Below are 25,208 nucleotides of genomic sequence, written 5' to 3' on the forward strand. Positions count from 1 at the left end.
ATACCTAAAGACATACTCTCCCCCATACTACTTTGGTTCCTGGGGAAGAGTAAGTTCCACTTAGCTTAGTTCCTACTTACATCAATCCCACCTAGGTCAAGTCTAAATGTTGCATCATTTCTAGAGGACTGGTTGCTTTGTTGCCACAGGTCTGATGTCTCAAAGGATATAACCTCTCTTGAGGTTACTCCATGCTCCTCAGGGCATCAGTGTTGGGCTGGCTGCAATGCTGGGCCTGGATTCCAACTCCTAGATTCTTTGGTTTGCTCTCCAGACCTTTCAGCTTATAACAGTGAAAAAAAAATTTGAAAAGACCAAGGATCAGAGCCTGTTTCTTAGAGCCAAATGATCTCAGAGGGGAAAAGGCCCTAAGGAATTTAATCTTACCATGGTTTTTCCAGGAACCAAAGACTCACCAAATGAGGTAAAGAGGAAGTCCTGAAACTAACAGACTTCAGCTACTTGTTCTTCCTTTCTGACTACCAAAAAGCTACATCTTCTTCACCTTATGGTTAGCTAATTAGAAGCTTTACAGAATAGTCTACACATGCTCCACAGTCTCTTCCCATACTGATGGGGTATAGAATCTGGGAACTCCCTTGAACCCCACCTTGAATCTTCCTACTTGATCTGGCTTTCATTTGAGGCCTTAAGTTTTTCATATCCAAGTCTGTTACCTCCCATTGTCTGTCCCAGATTTCCCCCAGCCACTTCCCACTTCAATCCTATCAAAATATCTGTACCCAAATCTATTGCCCTAGACCTCCCTTGTCTGTCATCTCCAGGTAGCCTTCAGCTATTTCACACCCTTAATCCCATTCCTTGGAGTCTAACCTCACCCCAGTCTCTCAGCCACCCCAGTCCCTTCAAGATCCTCCTTAAACTTTTCCTTCCATCACCCCAAACTACTTGACCACCCTTAGATCCCTCCCACAATCTTTCTGTATATAAGATCCATCTTGCCTCCATGAAGGTGCTCAGATTCAATCTTCTTCAGACTCAACCTGGCTAAGATTGTTCTGGCCGGCTTGTCAATACAAGTGTCACAAAATGGTGAGATTTTTTAAGAGTCTACCCAATATGACCAAACTTTGTCTTACTTTGGCTGAAAGAAGACTGGGGTCAAATTCATTCAAGCAGGACCTGGTGCTGCGGGTCGGTATTTTGGGGTCCCGAGCACTGCTAAACCACTAAAACCTCAAAAATACCAAGACCACATGTCTACCAGAAGCAAGCTCCCTTGTGTCTTCTTTGCTGTGAGGTTGTATGAGCTGACCAAACTTATGGGGTCTGCACATGTACCAGACCCCATCATGTTTTAAAAGCATTTTGATGTGAAAGCAAAGAAAGAAAAAAGGACCTGAAGAGAAAGGGAAGAATTCCAACTTCAATCATGAGGTGGGAGGGTGGGAAGTGACATAGAGGAGGAAGAGGAAAAGAAGACCCACTCAGAAGCAAGAGATATGAGGTCCTTCATGAAGAGGAGGGAATTAAAACCTTTTAGAGGAAGTAGCTTCTTGTCCTCTGAGAAATGATGAAGTGAAGACAAAAGGAAGAAACTAGTAGTAGTGGTTGGTAACTCCCAGCTCAGGAGTACGGAGGCAATTATCTGTCAATCAGACCTTTACAATTGATTGGGAGGTCTGCTCTATGCCGGGGGCAAGATGTGGCAGAGAATGTTCACTTTTTTCCTGATGCTAGCTCATTTTCTTGTCATTTTTTTTCTTGAGGCAGTAGTGGATAGACAGCCGACCTTGAAGACCTTCATTCAATCCTATTCCTGACACACTGGTTAGTAGAAATGACTGGGAAACCACTTAACCTCTTAGTGCTCTAGGTCCAAGATGTCAAACTCAGGTCAACTAGCCAGCCGTATAGTGGGAACTATATTAAAATGCAATTTTTAAAAAAGAAAGTATCTTGGTGCTGTAGCATAGGATTGTGGGAAGACCCTGCTGTGAGGCTTTATCTGCTCTCATGACATCAGCCAATTAAAAGTGTGCTAGTCTCTGTGAAAAAAAATGCAGTTGGGAAACGTTCAACAAAATAAATAAAAATAGAACACAACATAGATAATGTTAATCTGTGATTTTCTAAGTCAATATGGGCCTGGAGGGATCTATTTCTATTTGGGTTTGGCATTACTGCTCCAGGGAACTCTTAAGACTAAGTTGCAAAGAAGGCAGCAAACCTGCAGTAGCTGATGGAATTTCCTCACTTGGAGTTCCTTGTACCAGTGAAATCACAGGTGTATCTGTGTGGGGTGAGACCACCTGCCAGCAATTAATTAAAAGAGTCAGAGATCTCTCAAATTTAGAAACAGAAAACTTCTTTATTAGGATCTCAGGAGAAAGGGCGGTCTCCCAACCAATAGGTAGGGAGAGGCGGGGCCCAGAGGGCAGAATTTAGCTTTATACCCTAAAGAAAACAACCACCCCACCACCCCACCACCACCACCACTACCACTACCACTGACCTTTTACTTTCATTGGTGGAGTCCAGGCTCCCAATCTCTCAAGAAATCCAACTCAGGTACAAGGGACAAGGAAAGGCTAATTGAGCCAATCACAATTCTTCAGAACACTTTTATCCTTATTTGGCGAGGACACAGTTCAGGTGATTTTAGTAAGTGGAAACTTAAGCCTAGCTGTCAATCAGAAGCCATGAGCCACGAGGAAAGGTCCCCACCTCCATTCATCCCACTTAACTCACAGAAAGGCCGAGATCCAGATTCCATGGGAGGGCTTCACCCATCCCACTCCTATCTAATCCTCATCAATTTCCCTTTTCTGATCCAAAAAGCTGTTTTTTTTCCTTTTTAAATAAAATTTTATTGATCTTTTGTTTTCACATCACCTACATTTTCCATTGTATCCCTATAAATGACTCTCCCAAGAAAGCCAACCATTGTAACAATCAAAAAGAGGAAAAATAAAAAGTTTCCGCAAAACGATCCAATTTACTTGAAAAAAAATCTGACTTACACGTCGTTCTATACCAAAATTTTCCCACCTCTGTAAAGAAGTGAACAGGAAACTTTCTCACAGCCTGAGACTCAGAGTTTGGAAGACCTGACTTCAGATTCTGCCTGAGAAAATAGGTCTAGGACTAGGCAAGTGACTTACCCTTTCTTAAACTAGCATTAGGGTTCCGCATCTGTATAGTGAGAATAATACTAGCATGTACTCCCACAGGATTGTTGTGAGGTCACATCTGATGGTATGTAAAGTGCTTTGCAAACTTTAAAGTGCTACATAAAGTTATCATTACTGTTCTTTTAGACCACATTTGGCCATTATAATTTTACAGCATTCAGTTTCAATTGTTTTTTGTTGCTTTTTCTATTTATACATGCTGTTGTCATTATGTCTATTATTTTCCTGGTTTGGTTTACTTCAACTTTGAATTAGTCAGAAAAGTCTCCCCATGTTTCTTTGAAACTTACAATGTAGTAATGTTCCATTACATTAGCGAACCACAACTTGTTTAGCCCTTCCTCCATGGATGGGAACCTCTGTTTCCAGTTCTTTGCTACTATAAACAATACTTCATGTTTTGTTGTATAGGGAGCCTTTCTTTTATCATTGATTTCCTGGTGGTTAAAGACTATTCATAAACAAGGCCCTTAGGTCATACTGTTTCTTTTCTTTCATTTTCATTCTTTATTCATTTATATGTTTACCTATTCTTTAATGTAGAATTGAGTTGAGTGCATCCAAAGGGCAACTGAGAGTCACTTAGTGGGAAGTGAGTAGGCTCCAATGAATTACAGAAGAAGAATTATGCTACCAAAAAAGTGTAAAGGATGTTAGAGAAATATAGGACCACAAAAAAGATGAGAAGAGGAGATAATAATTATAAATTTCTTAACACTGTACCTGGTACATAGTAAGGCTCTATAAAGGTCAGCTAGTAGTAGTAGTAGTAGCAGCAGTTGTAGTGGAAGATCACATACTAAATGTTAAAGATAACCAAAGGACAATCCTCATATTCCTTTACTATTGTGGTGGGTCCATATAGTGATGACACTGGGGAGGCATGAGTTAATCTTCCCTATTCACACAACACCTGGGACTATTTTAAGCAAGGAAGTTGTGGTACAGATCTGTTTGAGTTTACTTGGAGTACAATTTGAGTTTACTTTGCCCCAAAGTAGACAGATCAGTGACCTAAATGTGAGGCCCTTTGGACAAAAAGAACATAAAAGCAATTTTTAGGACTTTGGCAAAGAGCTTTGAGACTGCAGAAAACCTCCTTGATGACTGCTTTTAACCTTCTTAACAGTGGCTTTGGTCACTTTTTATCTTCCAGATGTTTTTTTTTTTTAACCTATTTTGGAAATGCGTGGGAGTTTTAGAATGCGTTTTGAGTAAGAAAACCATTTGTGTGTTCCATTGCAAGAGATACTGGGACAGGTATCCATGTGTGGAAACAGGAATCTAGGTCTGTTGTCTTTTGTTGTGCTTCTACAAAGTTTAAATTTATGCAAAGGACTACGGACTAGGTAGACATTGCTACTAGCAAAAGACAATAAGAACATTTCCTTCCCAAGGAAAACTTTCCTGGCTCTAAGCAGAACAATGGAAAGCATCTGTTTAACTAGCTATTATTAATTACCATTAATATTTTACCTTTCTCATAATATTCCCCAAGCCCTCCCATATGGTCACTAAGCCTTAATGGCTCTTCTAGCATTGTGAAACCTTATTGAGTGGGATGGTAAAGCCCTCTCATGGAATTTGGATCTTGGTCTTTCTGTGAGTTGAACGGGATGAATGGGGGTGGGGATTTTTCAGCGTGGCTCAGGGCTTCTGATTGTCAGCTAGGCCTAAGTTTCGAATCACCTGACCCGTAGGAAGCTTAGAGTAACTGGACCCACTTCCTCCCCGCTACCACCTCAGCATGAGCCTCACCAAATAAGGAAAAAGATGTTTTTCACTTCCTTGTTCCTGGGTTAGATTTCTCGGGAGATTGTGAGCCTGAACTCCACCAATGAGGGTGAAAGTCAGTGGTGGGAGGAGGATGGAACTGTACCCCACCTCTCCCTACTGATGGTCTATTGGTTTGGAGACTGCCCTTTCTCTCAAGATGGTAATAAAGAAGTTTTCTGTTTCTAAATTTGAGACCTCTGACTTTTTGAGTTAATTGCTGTCGGGTGGTCTCACCCCACACATTATCAAACTCTCTGCATTGTACCTCCTTCTCTCATGTCAATTGTATCATCTTCATTTTATTTTTCTGTATTTTCAGAAGGTTATTAATTGTTTCCATATGCTCAGCCCAGTCAAAGGGGTTTGGCTGTGGTGCCCAGTTAGTGCATGTCTGGTTTTTTGATTAAGCAGAAATTACAGTTGTGGGTTAATTCTTCAACATATGTAATGATAAGAGTCAAAGAGGAAGACTTTACAGCATGTTGTTTGGGCCTCCTACATGAATTTATAGAAAGATATAGACAGAGTCATACAGGATGGGCTGGCATATTGATCTGCATTGTGGAGGGAGGACTCATATTAATAGGAGCCCAGATCCACTGGAGTATTTTTTTTGTAGGGGAGGTTTCTGTACATGGTGTGATGGGAGGCAGGGCTGAGGAGCTAAGCCTTTCATGAACTTCTGATTGGCTATCTTTCCATTAAATCCAGTCTTTGACTCTTGGCCAAGTCATTTAAATTTCATGGGCTTCAGTTTCCTCATCTGTATCATAAGAAGATTGGATTGGATGACTTCTAGAATAAGTCTATGAACCTATGAAATTATGGTATAGGTATCTGGTGAAATAATATTGTGCCATAAGATATAATGATTATGAAGAATTCAAAGAAATATGGGAAAGCGTTATAAAATAATACTGAGCCAAAAAAAACCAATATTCACCTTGACTATAATGATGGAAGTAAAGGCAACAATAATGAAAAAACTTGTACACAATATAAAGAAGGTCAGAGAAGAATTAGGAAAACAGAGAAATTGTAAACATTACTACATTAAATACAAATATTATTTAGGATGGGGATTAACAGTTGATAAATAATATAAAGGGCAGCTAGGTGGTAGAGTGGATAGAGTTCTGGATCTAAAGTCAGCAAGACTCATCTTTCTGAGTTCAAATCTGGCCTTAGATATTTACTAGCTATGTGACCCTGGACAAGTCACTCAACCTTGTTTTCCTCAGTTTCCTCATCTGTAAAATGAGCTGGAGAAGGGAATGGCAAATCACTCCAGTATCTTTGCCAAGGAAATCCCAAACAGGGTCATGAAGAGTCAGACAACTCAAATGACTAAACAACAATAACAAACAATGTAAATGACCCACGCATGAATGATCACAAACTCTTGCATTTGATTTTAACTTGAATGCTCTTTTTTTATCTTTTCCTAAAGAGGCAGCATGGCTTAGTGGACAGAAGATAAGTCTTGAAGTCAGGAAGTCCTGCCTTTGACAAGGGCCCTGGGCCAGTCTAACTCATAGAAAAGTCACCTATCTTCATTGGTGGAGAGGGTTTCCATATCAGGAATTCCGTACACTTGATGAAATCACAGATATGGAGCTCTTTTTATCCCCAAGCAAATGTTCTTTTTCATCTGTCTGAATGCTTGTGCTTATCAACAGAAGTAAAAATAAAATTGATTTTAAAATATACATTCATTAAAGTTGGACTTAAAGGCAGGCTGCAGAAGATCAATGCCAATGCCACATGATCCTGTAAGAGTAGCCCAGGATACTAAAGCTCAAAATGACCTGAATCTGGTGAAAGCTAAGGATGACGAAAAGGTATTTTTCAAAACGCTACATTGAGGAAAAGAAGAGGCTCAAAAAAGAGAAGGATGGAACAATGACAATAGATAAGGGAGAGAAGATGGGAATGCTTTTATCTCTTATTTTGCTTCTGGTTTTTGCATGGAGTTTTTTTTTTTCTTTTTTGCTTAAGGAGATTGGTCTTTGGACTACAAGGGATAAAGTGCAAAATGGTTTATAGGGTGTTGAAACTCCAGTTAAGTAGGGAGATAGTGAAAGAATGCCTGTCTGCCCTTGATAAATTCAAATCACCAGGCCTAGATGAACCACATTCCAGGGTCCTGAATGTGATTACCAAGCAGATGTGATTTCTAAACCACTGTCAGTAATCTTTAATAGAGTATGGAGAATAGAAGAGGAATACAGGAGAAGGGAAAACATTGTCCTGATTTAAAAAAAAAAAAAAGGAAGAGTCCAGTAAGACTGACTCCAATTTCTGGGGGGAAAACCTCTAGGATATATTATTATGCAGATGTTTAGTGGGCATTTGAAAAGGAAATTTTATTAAGAACAGCTCATACCAGATTAACTTCAATTCCTTTTTGACAGGGTTACTAAACTAGCAGATAAGGGCTATGCTGTAGATATAGTTTGTCTAGATTTTACCAAAGTATTTGATGAAATCTCTCATGCTATTCTTAGGCAAAAGAAGGAGAAATGTAAGTAAGGTAAGTGAAAATAAATTAGGTAGACTTGAGACAGGTTGAATGGCTAGATCCAAAGAGTAGTTAATTTTCAATCTCAAGTTGTATGGAAGACTCCAGTGGAATGCCCAAGGGGTCTCTTCTTGACCCTATGCTGCTTAACATTTTTATTGATGACTTAGATCAGTGGTGTAAAAATAAAATAGAAATCAAATAGGGAAGTCACTGAACTTTACATAAAGAGCCTTGCTGCAGGTTCCATATTGGCTTAGAAAACCACGTGTTAACATTATTTATGTTCCACAGTACTTTTATTTATTGTGTTAAATATTTCCCAATTACATTTTATTCTGGCTCTCTATTTTATGTGTCTGACAGCTCTGACTTAGATAATCCTTGATTCCTCACCCAACTGACTTGGATAAAGAAAAAGCACATTAATCAAATAATCTGATTGCACAAAATAGGAAGGATAGCTAACACAGTGGATTTCAAACAGGTTGTAATACTGGTTCCAGATGAAATTTGAAAGAGAAATATGTAAAATATTTACACTTAGATTAAAAAAAATCAAACTTACAAGAGCAAGATGTAGAACCATGGCTAGATAGTCGTAGTATATCTACTTATTTCAATGGACTACAAGCTCAGTATAAGTAAACAGTGGGATATAGCAGACAAAACAGTTTAGGTCAATAAGAGAGATAGCATCCAGGATTAAGGAGGTGATTGTCCCCCGTATGCTGCCCAAGTCAGACCATGTCTGGAATATTGTATTTAGTTCTGTGAGAAAAATTTCATTGTGATAACTTTTTATAGCTTTATATTATAATCATCTTTTGTTGTGATATTCTTCATTGGAATGATTGGATCTCACCCAAAGCTCATTGAAATGTTGGAGTCATCCACTGTTATATATCTCAAATAACCCACATGCCTTATCTGGAAACTGCCTACATGCAGTGGTTATATCCCTGCACCGTGGAAAATGCCTACAATGCAGCAATTATGTTTCTGTACCCTTGTTTAAACTCTATATAATATAAACCTCATAGAGACTTGGGGGAGTGGGCCACACTTTTTCCTGCTTTCCCCTTTGCCAAATGACTTTTTTCTAAAACTTTTTCAGGTTTGAGCATGTTTTCTACTAACAATTTGGTGTCACAAGTGGGATCCCTAATAGCCCAAGTAGACCTGAAGGTTCTCCTGGACTTCAGATGCTGAGTAAGTCCCCATGACCTCAGGATTGAACTTGGGCAGGACCAACTTATTTGAGATCAGATTGGGCAAGGCTAGAACCTGTTGAGTAGCCCAGAGTTCAATTCAAAGATAGTCAAAGCCCTGAATTAGATCTTAGGACTGAAGACTCTAGGTGTCCAGAAAGCTAGGTGGCTATATTTGACCTTAGCCCAGGGAATGATTCAGAAGGTTTAGAACTAGTCTAGCCACCTTGATCTGGACCAATCACCTGGAAGCTCTGGGGGAAGTGCTATAATTGGCTAGAATTCAGCTAGTCCTTTGGCAGTTCTTTTTCTCTTTTTCTTTCCTTTTCTTTCTTGTATTTCTCCTCTCAATTATTATAAAAGATAAGAATAAGGTATTATGATAGGAAAAAGTGGAGCTTCCATTTCAGATGTTCTGCAAGCACAAGGTTATATTTACCTTGGAGATTTTAAAGGGAAAAGAACAGTCAAGCCATAAAGACTGATGTAAAAAAAACCAAACTGTAGTCAGGGAGCTTAGAATGGTGATAAAGACTACAATTCTCATGCTATACTCTCCTTATCAATAAGTAGAAACTTACTTCCACTTACCTTTTGATCAGACTTTCAGTGGGAGATAAGTTTATAGAACAGAGAGGAGAAAATGTGAGATACTATCTCTGTCCTCTCAACTCTGGCCTAGTAGAGATTGCAGAAATAAAATCAGACAAGAAAGAAAGGAAATCTTTTTCCTGAATTGTAGAAATTTGTGGCATTACAAACTATGTAGAGAGTAAATTTGTAACTGAAATGTAATATCTTTACTGTAAATTCTAAATTATGGTTTGCATTCTTTTGTAAATGCTGAAATATTTTAGTGGATTTTTTGGGAGGTTTGCAGCTCCCTAGGACTGAAATTATGTTAAAAACCTTTTTTCCTTATTACCTTTTCCCCAGGAAAAAGATTCATTATTTTAGTAGAAGGTGATTTCGCCTCCTGGAGAATACTAAGCAAAGAAAGGGGCAGGGGTCGGGGTAGTTTTTAGGACTTATCAGGTGAAAATTTACTCTTAAGAGGATGATTTATCTTACCACTATGTTTTCTTCTGAGAATGACTCAAGAAAACTTAATTATTTAGGTAAATTAGAAGCAAAGTCATGTAAAGAAATTGAAATAGACTATGCAACTAGAGAAGTAAAAGCTTTGAAATTAATTAATTCAGTAAGGAAATTTGTACAGAAGAGATTCAGTGGGGTTTTAGACTGGAATATGATTGTTAAATAAAGATGAGATGGACTGAAGTTTGTAGGGATTTAATCAAAGTCCACAAGAGTAAAAAAAATGAAAGCAAGGAAAAAAAGTTTAATTAAGTAGAGATGAGAGGAGAATGACTAGAAGGTTAAAGAAAGGTGGAATCTATTTTCACTGTGTGAATGGAGGTTTTAGAAGTAAGTATTTGGAGTTTTGGAAAGAGAGGCTTGAGAAGGTGTTTTATTTTTTAATCTCATTAAGAGAAGAAAGATATGAGAAACTTTCTATGCCTATAAATTTGTGAACACCAGTTGGAGAAATGCCTGTTAGCAATTTAAGGTAGACAACATTCTATCAAGTTACACTGTTTATAGAATGGAAACAATAGAAATAAATTTTCAGCATGCAATTATTTGAGTATAGCTTACTAAAATTATGCCTTTGAAGGATCGTTAGAAGGATATGTTTCAATCTTTAGAGACTCATGGGCCCAAAAAGAGGGAGATGAGAATGTGCGACTGTCACCATAAATCTTTGAAAGTAAGCTAATTGAAAGCAGTGAGCCCTATAATTGGAGGTGCTGACAGCTAATGGCCCTTGAGAAAAATTGGAATTTTGAATTATACTATTTGTGAATGTAAATATAAATTTGGATTGACTGAGTTTGTCCTAAAACGAAATTGTAATGTAGTCTCGTTTAAAGTGTGACGTATTCTCCTCTTAGGATACTTGTGATATTTGACCCTTTGTAGGTAGACCAGAACTTAATTAAAAATATGCTTGATATCAACATTAAGTTGATATGCTTAGAGACTGCATGAACAAAAATTAAAAGTGTAATTGCTCCAAAATTACCCTATATTGTTTTTTTAATGCAAATAGTATAGAATGTCAAATTGATAGATGGATGATATGATTTTCTATGTAAGATGATTTGGAAATACATTCAACTCGATATTATCTGAGTGGCAATAAGTTTTGTCTTATGTTTTAAAAATAATGTTGCATACGTTGTTGTTAGGCTTCTAATTTTTCTTGTATTTTGATTTTTGAGAAATGATAATGTAAGAAATGCTGTTAACTTGAAAAATGACACCTACAAGGTGATACAATTGTAGCATTAGAAAAATAATTCCCCTTTTGGTCAGAATGCTGTGAAATTATGAATCAAGCTATCACTTACTAGAGATTATTGTTGTAGGGCTTAAAAAGACTGTCAAGTATTTAATTGAGCATATTTTGCTTTAAAATGAATAATAATTACTTAGTGTTTGGGAAAAGTACCATGGACTTTGTAAATTCTCCTTATCTGTAAAGTTCTTTGCGGGCCTTCTGTTTGGGCAGATTCATAGGAGAGAAGATACTGAATGAATGTTGTAAAGTTGTGAAATAATGGTTTATTGAGAAATTGAGATCCCCTTCTCCATCACAAACACTCACAGCCAAAGTGGGGGGACTTACAAGTTTATTTTTATAATGAATATGTTTATCTGATAGATTGTTTGATTATTGCTTATGAAAATTATGAAAGTATAATTGGAATACTATGTGTTAAAGTTAAATACCTTTGACTCAACTCAGTATTGACGGACCATAGATCTAAAGATTTTATTTTTACCTTAGGAATTAATATGCAATACTTTCAGGTACGGATTTCCATTAGTCTGGAGGCTTATGGTAAGTAACCAGTGGTTTTTTCTGGGTTTTGAGTGAACTATCATATATTCACATATGTGTGTAATCACAGAAGGTGATAATTATCTTAATTTTTAATGAATTAAATTAAGATTAAATTGTTAAATCAAGAATTTTTAATTCTTAATGATTTATTTCTGCTCTAGGATTGATTTATACTAGAAATAATAAATAAGATAAGGGCTTATATATGCTTGTTGGTCACTCTTATTGCAACAAAATGAGGAAAATAACAATAACTGTATTTAGCCCTAATCTGTGATTAGCGAAACTTGCTATTTGAGGTTAAAATCTCTTGTAATTTATATTTTTCTGAGTTTTGATTGTCTGAAGTGTTAAGCCAATAATCTACCATTCAATTGGAATGCTAAGTGCTGTTCAAAGGAAGTGTGATGTGAGAACTGTTATAGGTGCCTAAGAAGGTTGAGGGGATGCTATTGCATAGGAGATGGCAGGATCCTCTTGACCCAGTTTTCCCATTAGGCCATTTCCTTTCTGAACAGGAAATTTTCCCATCTGGTTAATTTTGAGCCTGGCTATGATACTCTGTGAATAATGTGGAACTTTGCCATATGATTGGCTGCTCCAAAATAAAGGTTGCTATGACTTTTAATTGGAATTAAACAGAGCTAAGGAGTTTTCCCCTATTATGCTTATGTCGATTTAGTCTATGCCCTTGAATGGGCAATCTTAATATTGTTATAACTATGTCCTTCCTTCTTCCTTTCACAGCAAATTTCTATAATCAGGGTAGATGAATTGTAAAAGGGCTTTTTTTTTTTAAACTATATGATGAGCCTTTTTGTTGTAATACTCAAATATCTCAGAGTTACTATAATGGAATGCAAATATCAAAGCCCTTGTTGTTTTTAATTCTGAATTCCAATTATACTTTCATATTCTGAATTTGTAGTCAACTTCCTATCCTAAGCAACTAGGTAAATTAAATTTTAGGCTTGCCATCCATCCCCTTGTTAATAATTATGTATTTATGTTTAGTATCAGGCCTGCATAGCGCCATTTCTTCTTTAGATGCTATGACTACATCTATATCTACACACACACATAGAGTTCATGTAAAGATAGAAAGAGCAAATGGTATGTAAAAACTGAAATTCTCTGAACTTTCTGGGGAATTATGGATTCCTAATTTGATATTCTTCTTATAGTTCTGTTGTTAATAGGATTAGCTTCATAACATTTAAACTGGTTTTTACCATATGAACTTTACTGGAAGACCAAATTTAAGAGATTGTGTCAGGCCTTACTAAATTATATTAAGTCTTTTCAATGGCAGATTTAGTGGCATTATACAAAGAATCTCTTCAAGTAATTTGGAACCAGGAAAAGTGGATCTACTAGGAGGAGGACCCCTTCAGAAGTATCCTGGGAATGAGGCCTATTCCAGAATTTCCTTTTTTTGTTTTTGAGTGATATTTTAAATCATTATTTATTTGTTTAATAGTTTTAGTTTTCAGCATTAATTTTCACAAGAGTTTGAAATACAAATTTTCTCCCCATTTCTACCCTCACTCCCATTCCAAGATGGCATATATTCTGATTGCCCTGTTCCCCAGTCAGCCCTCCCTTCTGTCACCCCACCCCCTCCCATCCCCTTTTCTCTTCCTTTCTTGTAGGCAAGATAAATTTCTACGCCCCATTGCCTGTATTTCTTATTTCCAGTTGCATGCAAAAACAACTTTTTTTTTTGAACATCTGCTTTTAAAACTTTGAATTCCAAATTCTCTCTCCTCTTCCCTCCCCACCCACCCTACCTAAGAAGTCAAGCAATTCAACCTAGGTCACACATGTATAATTATGTAAAACCCTTCCACAATACTCATGTTGGAAAGACTCACTATATTTTGCTCTTTCCTATCCTGTCCCCTTTTATCCAGTTTTCTCCCTTGACCCTGTCCCTTTTCAAAAGTGTTTGTTTTTGATTACCTCCTCCCCCTATCTTCCCTCCCTTCTATTGTCCCCCCTTTTTTATCTCCTCCCTCCTTCTTTCCTGTGGGGTAAGTTGCCCAATTGAGTGTGTATGGTATTCCCTCCTCAGGTCAAATCTGATGAGAGCAACATTCACTCATTCCCCCTCACCTGCTCCCTCTTCCCTTCCAACAGAACTGCTTTTTCTTGCCACTTTTATGAGAGATAATTTACCCCATTCTATCTCTCCCTTTCTCCCTCTCTCAATATATTCCTCTCTCATCCCTCAATTTCATTTTTACTGAGGTCTCATGAATTATACACATCATCTTTCCATGTAGGAATGTAAACAAAACAGTTCAACTTTAGTAAGTCCCTTGTGATTTCTCTTTCTTGCTTACCTTTTCATGCTTCTCTTGATTCTTGTGTTTGAAAGTCAAATTTTCTATTCAGCTCTGGTCTTTTCACTGAGAAAGCTTGAAAGTCCTCTATTTTATTGAAAATCCATATTTTGCCTTGGAGCATGATACTCAGTTTTGCTGGGTAGGTGATTCTTGGTTTTAATCCTAGCTCCATTGACCTCTGGAATATCATATTCCAAGGCCTTCAATCCCTTAATGTAGAAGCTGCTAGATCTTGTATTATTCTGATTGTGTTTCCACAATACTCAAATTGTTTCTTTCTGGCTGCTTGCACAATTTTCTCCTTGATCTGGGAGCTCTGGAATTTGGCAACAATATTCCTCGGAGTTTTCTTTTTGGGATCTTTTTCAGGAGGAGATTGGTGGATTCTTTCAATTTCTATTTTACCTTCTGGCCCTAGAATATCAGAGCAGTTCTCCTTGATAATTTCTTGAAAGATGATATCTAGGCTCTTTTCTTGATCATGGCTTTCAGGTAGTCCAATAATTTTTAAATTATCTCTCCTGGATCTATTTTCCAGGTCAGTGGTTTTTCCAATGAGATATTTCACATTGTCTTCTACTTTTTCATTCTTTTGGTTCTGTTTTATAATATCTTGATTTCTCATAAGGTCACTAGCTTCCACTTGCTCCAGTCTCATTTTTAAGGTGGTATTTTCTTCAGTGGTCCTTTGGACCTCCTTTTCTACTTGGCTAATTCTGCCTTTCAAGGCATTCTTCTCCTCATTGGCTTTTTGGAGCTCTTTTGACATTTGAGTTAATCTATTTTTTAAGGTGTTATGTTCTTCAGTATTTTTTGGGTCTCCTTTAGCAAGTCATTGACTTGTTTTTCATGGTTTTCTCACATCCTTCTCATTTCTCTTCCCAATTTTTCCTCCGCTTCTCTAACTTGCTTTTCCAAATCCTTTTTGAGCTCTTCCATGGCCTGAAACCAGTTCTTGTTTTTCTTGGAGGCTTTTGATCTAGGCTCTTTGACTTTGTTGACTTCTTCTGGCTGTATGTTTTGGTCTTCTTTGTGACCAAAGAAAGATTCCAAAGTCTGAGTCTGAATCTGAGTCCATTTTTGCTGCCTGTTCATGTTCTCAGCCAACTACTTGACCCTTGAGTTTTTCGTCAGGGTATGACTGCTTGTAGAGTAGACAGTACTTTGTTCCAAGCTTGAGGGGATGTGCTATTGTTTTCAGAGCTGTTTCTATAAGGTAAGCTCTGCAACACCATCACTCCTTCTCCCCCAAGAACCACCAACCTGGACCCGACTCAGATCTTAAGCAGGCTCTGCAGTCCTGCTCTGATCTGCCACTTAATTCCTCCCACCAGGTGGGCCTGGAGCAGGAAACAACTGCATCTGTAGTTCTGTAGCTGCACCACCCCTGCTGCCCCTGGGGTGGTGGCCAACTGTGAACTCCTTTCACTCTGTCTCCCAAAGCTTTTCCCAGTAACCTTCTCTATTGTCTTTGGTGCTTGTAGGTTGAGAAGTCTGGTAACTGCCACAGCTCACTGATTCAGGGTGCTAGGGCCTGTTCCACCTGGCTCCTGGTCTGGTTGGTCCAGGCGCAGCCCACGCTGAGCTCTGTTCCACTCTGCTCCACTCTGCTCCCAGCTGCGTGCACCATAGATCTTACCCAGAGACCATCCAGGTTGTCCTGGGCTAGAGTCCTGCTTCCCTCTGCTATTTCATGGGTTCTGCAGTTCTAAAATTTGTTCAGAGCCATTTTTTATTGGTTTATTGGAGGAGAGCCCTAGGCAAGTCCCTGCTTTCCAGCTGCCATCTTGGCTCTGCCCCATTACAGAATTTCAAAGGGAAAATGTTTCCAAGAATCAGATGCCTAAATGGGACAGCTAAGACTCAAGATGAAATATACTGATTAAATGGACATTTGGAGTGAGTCATCAGGAAAAAGGAGATTTTATGTTATTTAATATTGATGATCATTATTATATTACTCTTATTTTAGTGTTTTCTGGTGTTTATGCTTTTCTGCAGATATATGCCCAAATTCTAATGTAGACACACTAATTTATAAATGTGTGATTAAATATATAGGCATAGAATATTACTTTTCATCTTTGAGTTCCTTTTATTAATTTTACTTTTGAGGGACACAGAACCATTCCTCCTGCAACTTTTGGATAACCAGAAGTCTGTCTTCTGTTAATATTATTTATTAGTTCCCTTAGCTAACCATGTAAGGGAAGATTTCTGTGACTGAGTGTCCTCTATTATTTTGGTGTTATATAAATTTTCCCTCTCAACCAGACAATTTTGCACCTTCTATGTACAGTTTAATCTGTAACCTGATTTAGATTACCTATAGAGTCTGTTTAACTAGGTTTATTTCCTTAGGAGATGTATGAGATTATGATTCTACTTAACTAAGTTTATTTAACTTTTGTGATATTGAAGGAAGCATGGGGTTATAAATCTGTTCTTAATATAGTTTTTTTTTCAGTACTCGTAGCCATAAGCATCCTTCTCTTCTTTGCTGTTACTTTCATTGCCTTGGAAATCTCCTTGTACTGTGTAGTGCATTTGTTTCCCTGTTTCCCAGTATAAGTCTAAGCCCTGTAGCCCTGATGAACAGTTTGGTTCCCCTGACTAGGAGACAGGAGAAGTTTGCTACCAACCTGGCCCCTATCTCTCCTTAAAGAAATTCTGTCAAGCTCTAGATAAGATAGGTAGTGAGGAGGGTGCCTCCACTAATTCAGGTTATTTTAATGAACTTCCTTTTAAACCTTAACCTAGCTCTCTGCTTCTATAATTATGTTTCTGCTAGTATAAGGATCTTGGGCTTTAGAAGCCCCCCAAAGGGAAATTGTGGGGAAAATGTCATTGTAATGACCTTTTATAACTTTATATTGTAATAACCTTTCATTATGATAACGTTTGTTGGAATTCTTGGAATTCACTCAAAGCTCATTGAAATGTTTGGAATTACTAGCTGATATATATCTCAAGCAACCTATGTGCCTTGTGCGGAAATCACCTACATGTGGCTGCTATTTCCTTGTGCCTTTGTTTGAACTCTATATAACATAAAATTGACAGCTGCTTGGGGGAGCAGGTTATACTCTTTTTTGGCTCTTCCCTCTGCTGTTGACTTAATAAACTTTCTAAAATTTTTTCAGGTTTAGGTTTCTTTTCAACTGACAGCTCTAGGCACCATATTTTACAAATAGCTTTTATGCGGTAGAAAGGTGGCCAAAATGGTGAAGGACCTTGAACTCATGACAAATTATTTGGAGAAACTGAAATTTCTCCTGGAGAAGAAAAAACTTGCAAGGGCCATGATAACTGTCTTTAAATATCTAAATAGAGGTATATGAAGAGATATTAAACCTGCCCCAGAGGACAAAATTAGGAGCAATGGGTAGAAGTTAGAAAAAGACCAATTTCAGCTTGAAATAAGGACCAACTTCCTAACATTTAGAACTATCCATAAGTAGAGTGGATTATCTTCAAAGGTAATGAATACCCTCTCACATGAAATCATCAAAAGGATAGATGACCACTTTCCCCCAGAATGTTGTAGAGGGGGTTTTTGTTCAGATTTGGTTTAGACCAGATGATCTCTGAGGTCACTTCCAATTCTGAGATTTTTGTAACCTTTACTGAGCAGTATTGTTAAAAGGTTCTTGTATCTCTGAGGTTTTCTTTGTAGACCTTAGCAATGCCTGCCAGGTTCCTTCTGGTTGTATCATTTGTCCCCACATGAATCACCAGCAGTTGGTAGTGGTCAGTAGGTTTAATAGGCCCCAGAGAGACAGCAGACTTTAATTGTGCATGTCAAGTCTACTGCCTCATTTTTCCTTAGTGACCAACAATGACCACACTACGCATCCCTTCTTCCAGTGAACATTATTAGATCACTTCTCATTTGAGTATAAGGTTTTTCTTTCAGAGTTCTTCTATGGTCTATACAAAGAGTAATCAAATAGCTCCAGATATTTATCTGTGTTTCTTATGTTTCTTCTTCCTATTCTCTCCTTCAACATGGTGATATAGATAAGAATTCTTTGCTGCTTTTTTCCCATATGTTTCTGGAGGCAATAATAGGAAGCTACTAGAGTTTATTGAGTAGGGAGGTGACATGATCAGATGTGCATTTTAGGAAAATCACTTTAGTGACTAAATGGAGAATGGATTGTAGTGGGAAGAGGCTTGAGGCAGGCAGATTGACCAACAGGCATTGCAGTAATCAAGGTGTGAGGTGATGAAAACCTTGACTAGAATGGTGGTAGTGTCAGAGGAGAGAAGGAGAGTATTTGAGACATGTTGTAAAGGTGAAATCAACAGATTTTGGCAACAGCTTAGATATGGGAGGTGAGAGATAGTGAGGGGTAGAAGATGACTCCTAGGTTGTGAAACAGAGGGTCTGGGAGGATGGTGTTGCCCTTCACAGTAATAGGGGAGATAGCAGTAGGGTAGGGTTTAGGGGGAGAATAATGAATTCCATTTTGGATGATGAGTTTTAGATGTCTACTGGACATCCAGTTTGAGACATCTGAAAGAAAGTTGGAGATGTGAGATTGAGGGTCAGCAGAGAGATTAGGACATAAAAAGTAGAGTTGGGAATCATCAGCATAGAGGTAGTGACTAAATACATGGGAACTGATGAGATCACAAGGGGAAGTAGTTTAGAGGGAGAAAAGAAGAGGGCCTAGGACAGAACCTCAAGGACATGATCAACAAAGGAGAGGGAAGACTGGTCAGATAGGTGGGAGGAAAACCAGGAGACAGTGGAGTCCCAAAAACCAAGAGAGAAGAGTGTATCATGGAGGAGAGAATGAGTGATCAACAGAGTCAAAGGCTGAAAAGAGGTCAAGGAGAATGAGGATTAAGAAAAAGCCACTGGATTTGGCAACCAAGAGATCATTAGTAACCTTGGAGAGAGCAGTTTTGGTGGAATGATAAGATGGTGTTTTAACAACCCAGCTAGCAGCTTCGATGGGGGCATAAGATCCCTCCAAGGCTGCCGGGACCCAGGACGCTGCCAGAACGCCGGAAAAGCACAGGTTCTTTTTATCTGCTTAAACAAGGAAAGCACGGTGAAGGGGTTGACCAGCTTACTTTAATCCAGCATTCACTTAGCATACAGACAACATTCATTTAGTTCAGGGGAAAATGCCAGCATTCAGTTAGCATTCAGTTAGTTCAGGGGAGCATACAGACAAGCATCAAGAGACAGACCAAATACAGATTCATTGACTTACTTCAGGGGAAAAAACCAGCACCCTGAGGTTCAAAACATTCATTTAGTTCGGGGGAAAAACAAACCAGCACCCCGAACCTCAAAACCAAAATACAAACAAATTACAAATATCAACAGATAGACCCAATACAATTCATAGTTACCAACATCTGGGCTCGGCCCGAGAGCGAGGGCTGGCCCAGAGTTACGCTTGCTTGCCGCTGCTTTCCACACCAACCGGAAGAGGAAAGAGAGCTCTTCAAGCTGTCCTCTCCCCTCTTATAGAGTTTTTGACATCATCAAGTGCCGCCTGAATGACCAGGGCCGATTGGTTCTTGAGTTGGCCCCTCCCCCTAGCGTAGACGTTAACACCTCCCCTCAGCAAGCCCCATGACTCATCACACAGGAAGTTGTCTGCTTCCTGGCATGCTCTCTGGGCTTCCTGCCCTGGAAGAGCAAGCCACAGCGTCCAGAGGCTCAATGAGGTAGGCTGAGTCAAAGAAAACAAAGGCCATTCTGGTTACACTCCACCCCTCACAATGTTCTAGGAAGCACAATCCAATCATAATTTAAATTAAATTATATATCCTAGAACACTGTGATCCAATTACGCAGGACACTAAAACATATCATTCACAATAAAGCAAAACATATCATTCAGTGACATTCCCAAACATTGGTTTACGATTCAAATGCAATCCACCACTAGATCCCAGCAAGATAATCTCTTCAATCAATCATCCCCAAAATAATTATTAATAATTCAAATGTCCACCTCTAGATCTTTGTATCCATTACATAGGATCAATAATATCATAACAATAAAACAATATAGCAAGGACAACACAAAATAAGTACTCAGAACACTATCATCCTTCCCCCCACCAAACAATTGTGGCTCAAAATCTTGGGGTAAGGGGTGAAGGTCTCATTTTCCATAGCTTCTTCATGCTGAAGTTGGACGTAGAGCTGTGCCTGCCCCAAAGAGTCCCATTCCAGAGGTCAGTTCTTTCAGCGAGCTGGCAGGAATTCCAAGAACCCTATGTGTTTAGGCAGTCACCGGAAAATGCAGGGTACTTAAGCCTAAAGGAGACAGAACCAGCAACAAAATTAACCAAAACAAAGAACAAAAAGAGTAGGCAAGTATGGGCTATTATCCTTTAAATATAATCATCTCCAGTTTGGTTGAGATTTCAGTTATGCAAAGATCCAATATCAGAAGCCAAACTCAGGTGGGAAATGTTTCTTTTCAAAAGGAACACGCTGAGGAAGCCAAGAGGATCCCACCCTAGATGGAGACTAGGATTGTCCTCCCAGCCTTTCCCCAGATGTACAAGCTTTCCTCTGTTAATCACATGAGGCCACCTTCCCTCAGAGTATGACTTCATCTGGCTTCCGTTCTACCCATACCTTAGCTCCCAACTTTATTCTATCAATGGAGCAAGACCCTTTTGCTCCTGTTTCAAAACTCCATGTACAATATGATCTCAGGACATTGGCCCTTTCAGCACAGTCCTCTGGGGCCAGGCTTCTCCACTTTCTCTCTTCTCACTCTCTTCTTAAGCCCGTCTGAAGAGAGTGAGAAGAGAGAAGGTGGAGAAGCCTATTATAGATAGCCTTTCCAAGGAGTTTAGCTACAAAGGGGAGAAGAGATTTAGGACTGTACTTGGATAGTTATCAGGGAAGGAAGAATCAAGTGAAGAGGTTTTTTTTGTTTCCCAAAATAGAGAAATCATGGATATGCTTGTATGCAGGAGGAAGTGAGACAGTAGAGAGGGAGAGACGGAAAATAAGTAAAAAGAAAGTAGGGATAACAGAAGGGGCCACCTGCTGGAGAAGATGGGATGGAATGGGTTAGCCTCGGTAAGGAATAAGGCCACTTCATCATGTGAGACAAGGGTGAAAGAGGAGAGAATGGCAGAAGGCAACTGTGTGATAGGAGCCAAGAAGAGGGAGTTTCTGGTGAAAGGACTCAAATTTTTCTATAAAATATGAGGCAAACTTCTCAGCTGAGAAAGTGGGGGGAGTGAGAGCCATGGGAGGTTTGAGGAAGGATGAAAAGGTTTAAAAGATGATGTGGGGGCAGCTAGGTGGCACAGTAGATAGAGTACCAGCCCTGTGTAAGAAATGGGAGGAGGAGTTTTGTTTCCACAGAACTAAAGGTGTGCTTCCCTGCCCTCCCCCATCCCAGCTTTAGCAGAGACCAGGCCTCAAGGTTAGTCAGGTGAGAGGTCAGAGGCTTGTACTCATGTGCATACTCTTTGAGAAGGCAGTCTAGGGAATTAGAGAGGCCAAACCCATTTGAACCTGTTCAAGCTTATCTAGGGTCTGGTCTTGGTCAAGAATCCAGGCCTACTGATTTGTGTAATTTGCATATGTTAAAGAGGGAAAGTAGGGGAAGTAAAAGAATATAGTTTAATCCTAAACTAAGACAAGGAAAATCTAATTAACTTCACTTTTGCTTCTGTATCCTTATTATCCTATTTATATAAACTGTATAACCTAGGAAAACTATGTAAAAAACAAAGATTGTAAACTAACCATGACTCTAGCAGGAGTGGAGGGAATGTTACCCCTGCTCCTGCAGCTGTATCGGTGTTGAGTGTTCCTATGAGCATTGTACCCGCTCTCTCGGGGAGCATAATAAAATGCCTTCCTCTGCAACAGGCAGTGGAAACTTGCCAGGCTTACTCCTGGATCTTATTTTGGGGTGTCCTGTGATCCCCACTGTGGTGTTAAGAGGGGTACCACTCTGGATTCCCTTGGGGACCTCTGTGGTCTGCATGGCCTTCTTAAGGGGGCATCACATGGGACTTCCAGCCCTGTCTCAGGAGCCTTGTGGTCTTACTGCCATCCTAAGGGGCCATCACTTGGGTTCTCCTTAGGATCTGACCCCTGGGAGGCCCTGTGATCCCCACAGATTAAGGGATGGCTACCACTTGGTCTTCCTCTGGGAGTCCTGTGGTCTGTATAGCCTTCCCTAGGGATTATCACAGGGTTCTTCCTCAGGACTTTGGTCCTGCCTAGGAAGTCCAGTGATCCCCAAAACCATGTTTCTCACACCTGGAATCAGGAGGACCTGAGTTCAGATATTTAAAACTTACTAACTGTGTGACCCTGGGCAAGTCACTTAACCCCGATTGCCTTGCCAAAAAAAAAAAGAGTGACACTGTGGAAAGTGAGACAGTGAGTTGATAAGAGAGGTAGTAGGACTGCTGAGCAGGCAGTTCCCAGGCCTCTAGGCCCTGGTCCTCTCTGGGATGAGGGTTTGGGTAGATCAGTAGGAAAGGCTTAATTGTTTTTAGTCAGGTAATGGCATAGAACACACAAAAACACTAGGGACAAGGATACAAGCAAGTCTAAATTATCTAATAGAATCTACCCACTTCTTCAACTTTGCCACAGATTTCTAGATATTTCCCTAGACTCTCAGCTCTCTATGCTCTGTAGTGGGTTGACATTACAAGGCGTTAGAAATTACTACATGAGAAATACTTAAGGCTACCAGTCCAGAGGTATTTTTTGAAGAATACAGAAGTTTGGTTAGAAATCAGTAGCCTGGATATAGGTGATGTGATCAGATTGTCAGATACAGCAGTGTGGCACCCTGTGGGAGAGGCCCTCCTAGTGGTATGTGGAGAGCCCTTTTAATGAAACAGAGAGAGGGCTGAGGTGGATACAGAAGGGTGACAGCACAGGTCAAAGGGGCAGTGCTGATAGGGATGAGAACTGACAGGCTTCAGGTAAGAACCAAAGTTTTCCCAGCATTGAACTGAGATCTGTATAATAAAACAGGAGCATGAAGGTGGAAGTGAGGATGAGACTTAGGAAATGGTGCTAAGAAAGTCACAAGTTTTTCCCATTTACTGCCCTCTGGAATGTGATTTCCTTCACAGGGGAAGAAAAGGGTAGGTTGGCTTTCTGCACCAAAAAACTAGGGTGGTTGCAAGAGAACTTTAATGAGTAACCTGATGATATACTAGGGCAATAAGGGCATGCGTGGTCTGGTAAAACCAATGCCCAGTGTAGGGAGAGAGTACTCGGTCCCTTTTTAGGTGGCTAAGGGGGTGGACATTTTTGTTTACCTGGCCCCATAACAAAGAATTCCTTTTATAGCTAGCTCCCAATAGGGGTCTGCAAGAGAGGAGGTGAAGTTCATAAAGGGCATGTATTTGATGGATTGGATCTATGAGACACTTTCCATCCCACATTCCATCAGGAGTAGTTTACCTGGAAAATAACATAACATACCTTCACCATCCCTCTTTCTCATACTTCCACATTCTGGTTGCCAATGACCTGAAAGCAGCTTTCCTTCCAGAGGACACAGATATGCACTACTATATTGATGACATAATGTAAATGGGGATGGAGGAGGCCACAGTAGTTAAGTGGCTGAAAATTAGGTGGTAAGAGACAAGGGATAGGATATCGACCCTAAGAAAATCCAGAAATAAACCCATCCCGTCAAAATTTGGAAAATATGGTGGATGATGAGAAAGCAACCTAGCCTATGGAAGTACTGGTAAAACTATACTGTGAAAGCCAGCATCAGGATAGTAGAGTCCCTTCAGTCCCACCCAAGTCCAAGGTATCTCCAAACTCCAAACTCCAAACCTCACTCCAGCTCCATTTTGATATGATGAGCTACAGGACACTGGTAGCCAGATGACTGTCATACCAGAGAACCCCCAATGGACCCACTGAGGTTATAGAGGGAAGGGACATCACTTATGGTCACTTAGACATTTTCAGCAGTCTCCATGGGATGGCGATCTGTATCAGTAAGGCAATAACATTGATCTTCAAATCTAAATTGCTATTACATGATCCCATGTAATTAACATCAAACCACATCAAGTTCCCAGGGAGGAAAAGACTTTCTTCCTGAGTGATAGAAATGAAGATGGTCCAAGTATTTTACTATGTCAACTCCTCTTACAACAATCCTGGATGGCCTATGAAGAAAGTGGATAGAACCCAATAGCTTACAGCAGACAAAAGGAAACTGAAAAGAGTCACTATACCCTTCCCTGCTGCCACTCCTGACCTCATCAATGTGATGGATCAGCTAACTCAGGCCCAGGGCCTGATTCCTGGGTGGTAGCCATGTGTCTGGCCAGGAGGTCCCTTATTTTCCCTCTCTCCCTTCCCTTTCATATGTTGTTTTCCCTCATTAGGCTGAAAGTTCCTTGAGGGCAAGGATTGTCTTTCCTTTTGCTTGTATAGGTATCCTCAGTGCTTAGCACAGTGCCTGGCACTGAGTAAATGTTTCATAAATTCCTGTTGCTTCACTGCTTGCCTAATCTGGGCCTTTAAGAGAATAGGCTTGAATAATCAAAGGCTCTTCCCTTTAAGAAAAGCATCAATGGATGAATTTTGCTAATTTTACATATATGTATATATGTGTGTGTGTATGTATACATACACATACAAACATATATGTATGTATATATCTGATTGTGGGGCATATCAGCCCCCCTCAGAAATATCATGTGCCTTCTGCTGAACTAAAGGGCTAGGTTAGAGCTCTTACACAAATGTCAGAGATTGAGGAATAGGTCTGTTGCCCATCTGGACATGGGGGCTACGATGTCTTGTTTTGCCTGATCCTGGATCATATTGTCCCCCTAACTAGAAACGAGACAGCTATTACTACTCAACCAGGCTCCTTAAGCCAGAATGCCCACTCAATGCATATGGCTCTCAACTGGCACTCCATCCTTTCCCTAACTGGCAAATTACCCCTCTTACCCCATCTCCAGGGAAGAGGCTTGCCCCTTCTAATCAAAAGTTTCATCATCCTCATGCCCCTGTCTGCCATATTCTTCTCCTGGAAGTCATGTCCCTGATGAATTGATGACCCTTGAAGAAGAGGGAAGGCTATTTGGTCTAGCAGTTTTTCTGATTCAGCCTCCAGGAACTTACCCAATAAGGATAGTCTGCATTTGGATTTAATTATATCTGACCTCCTTCAGCCTTTCCTTATGGCTTCCCTGGCACGAGATTTCCTAGATGTCGAGGTCCCTGACTCCTATACACCAGGAAAAATAGGGTGAGTCCTCTTCCATTGGTGGGTG

The 25,208-nt window shown here is 39.7% G+C and overlaps 1 pseudogene; it reads right to left on the reverse strand.

The window, feature by feature from the left end:
• The window catches only part of LOC118851033, a 35,265-nt pseudogene extending 13,519 nt beyond the window's left edge, over positions 1-21,746 (reverse strand).
• Positions 21,747-25,208: the final 3,462 nt, after the last annotated feature.

The sequence above is a fragment of the Trichosurus vulpecula genome, chromosome 5 (genome assembly GCF_011100635.1).
Source record: "Trichosurus vulpecula isolate mTriVul1 chromosome 5, mTriVul1.pri, whole genome shotgun sequence".
Taxonomy (NCBI): Eukaryota; Metazoa; Chordata; class Mammalia; order Diprotodontia; family Phalangeridae; genus Trichosurus; species Trichosurus vulpecula.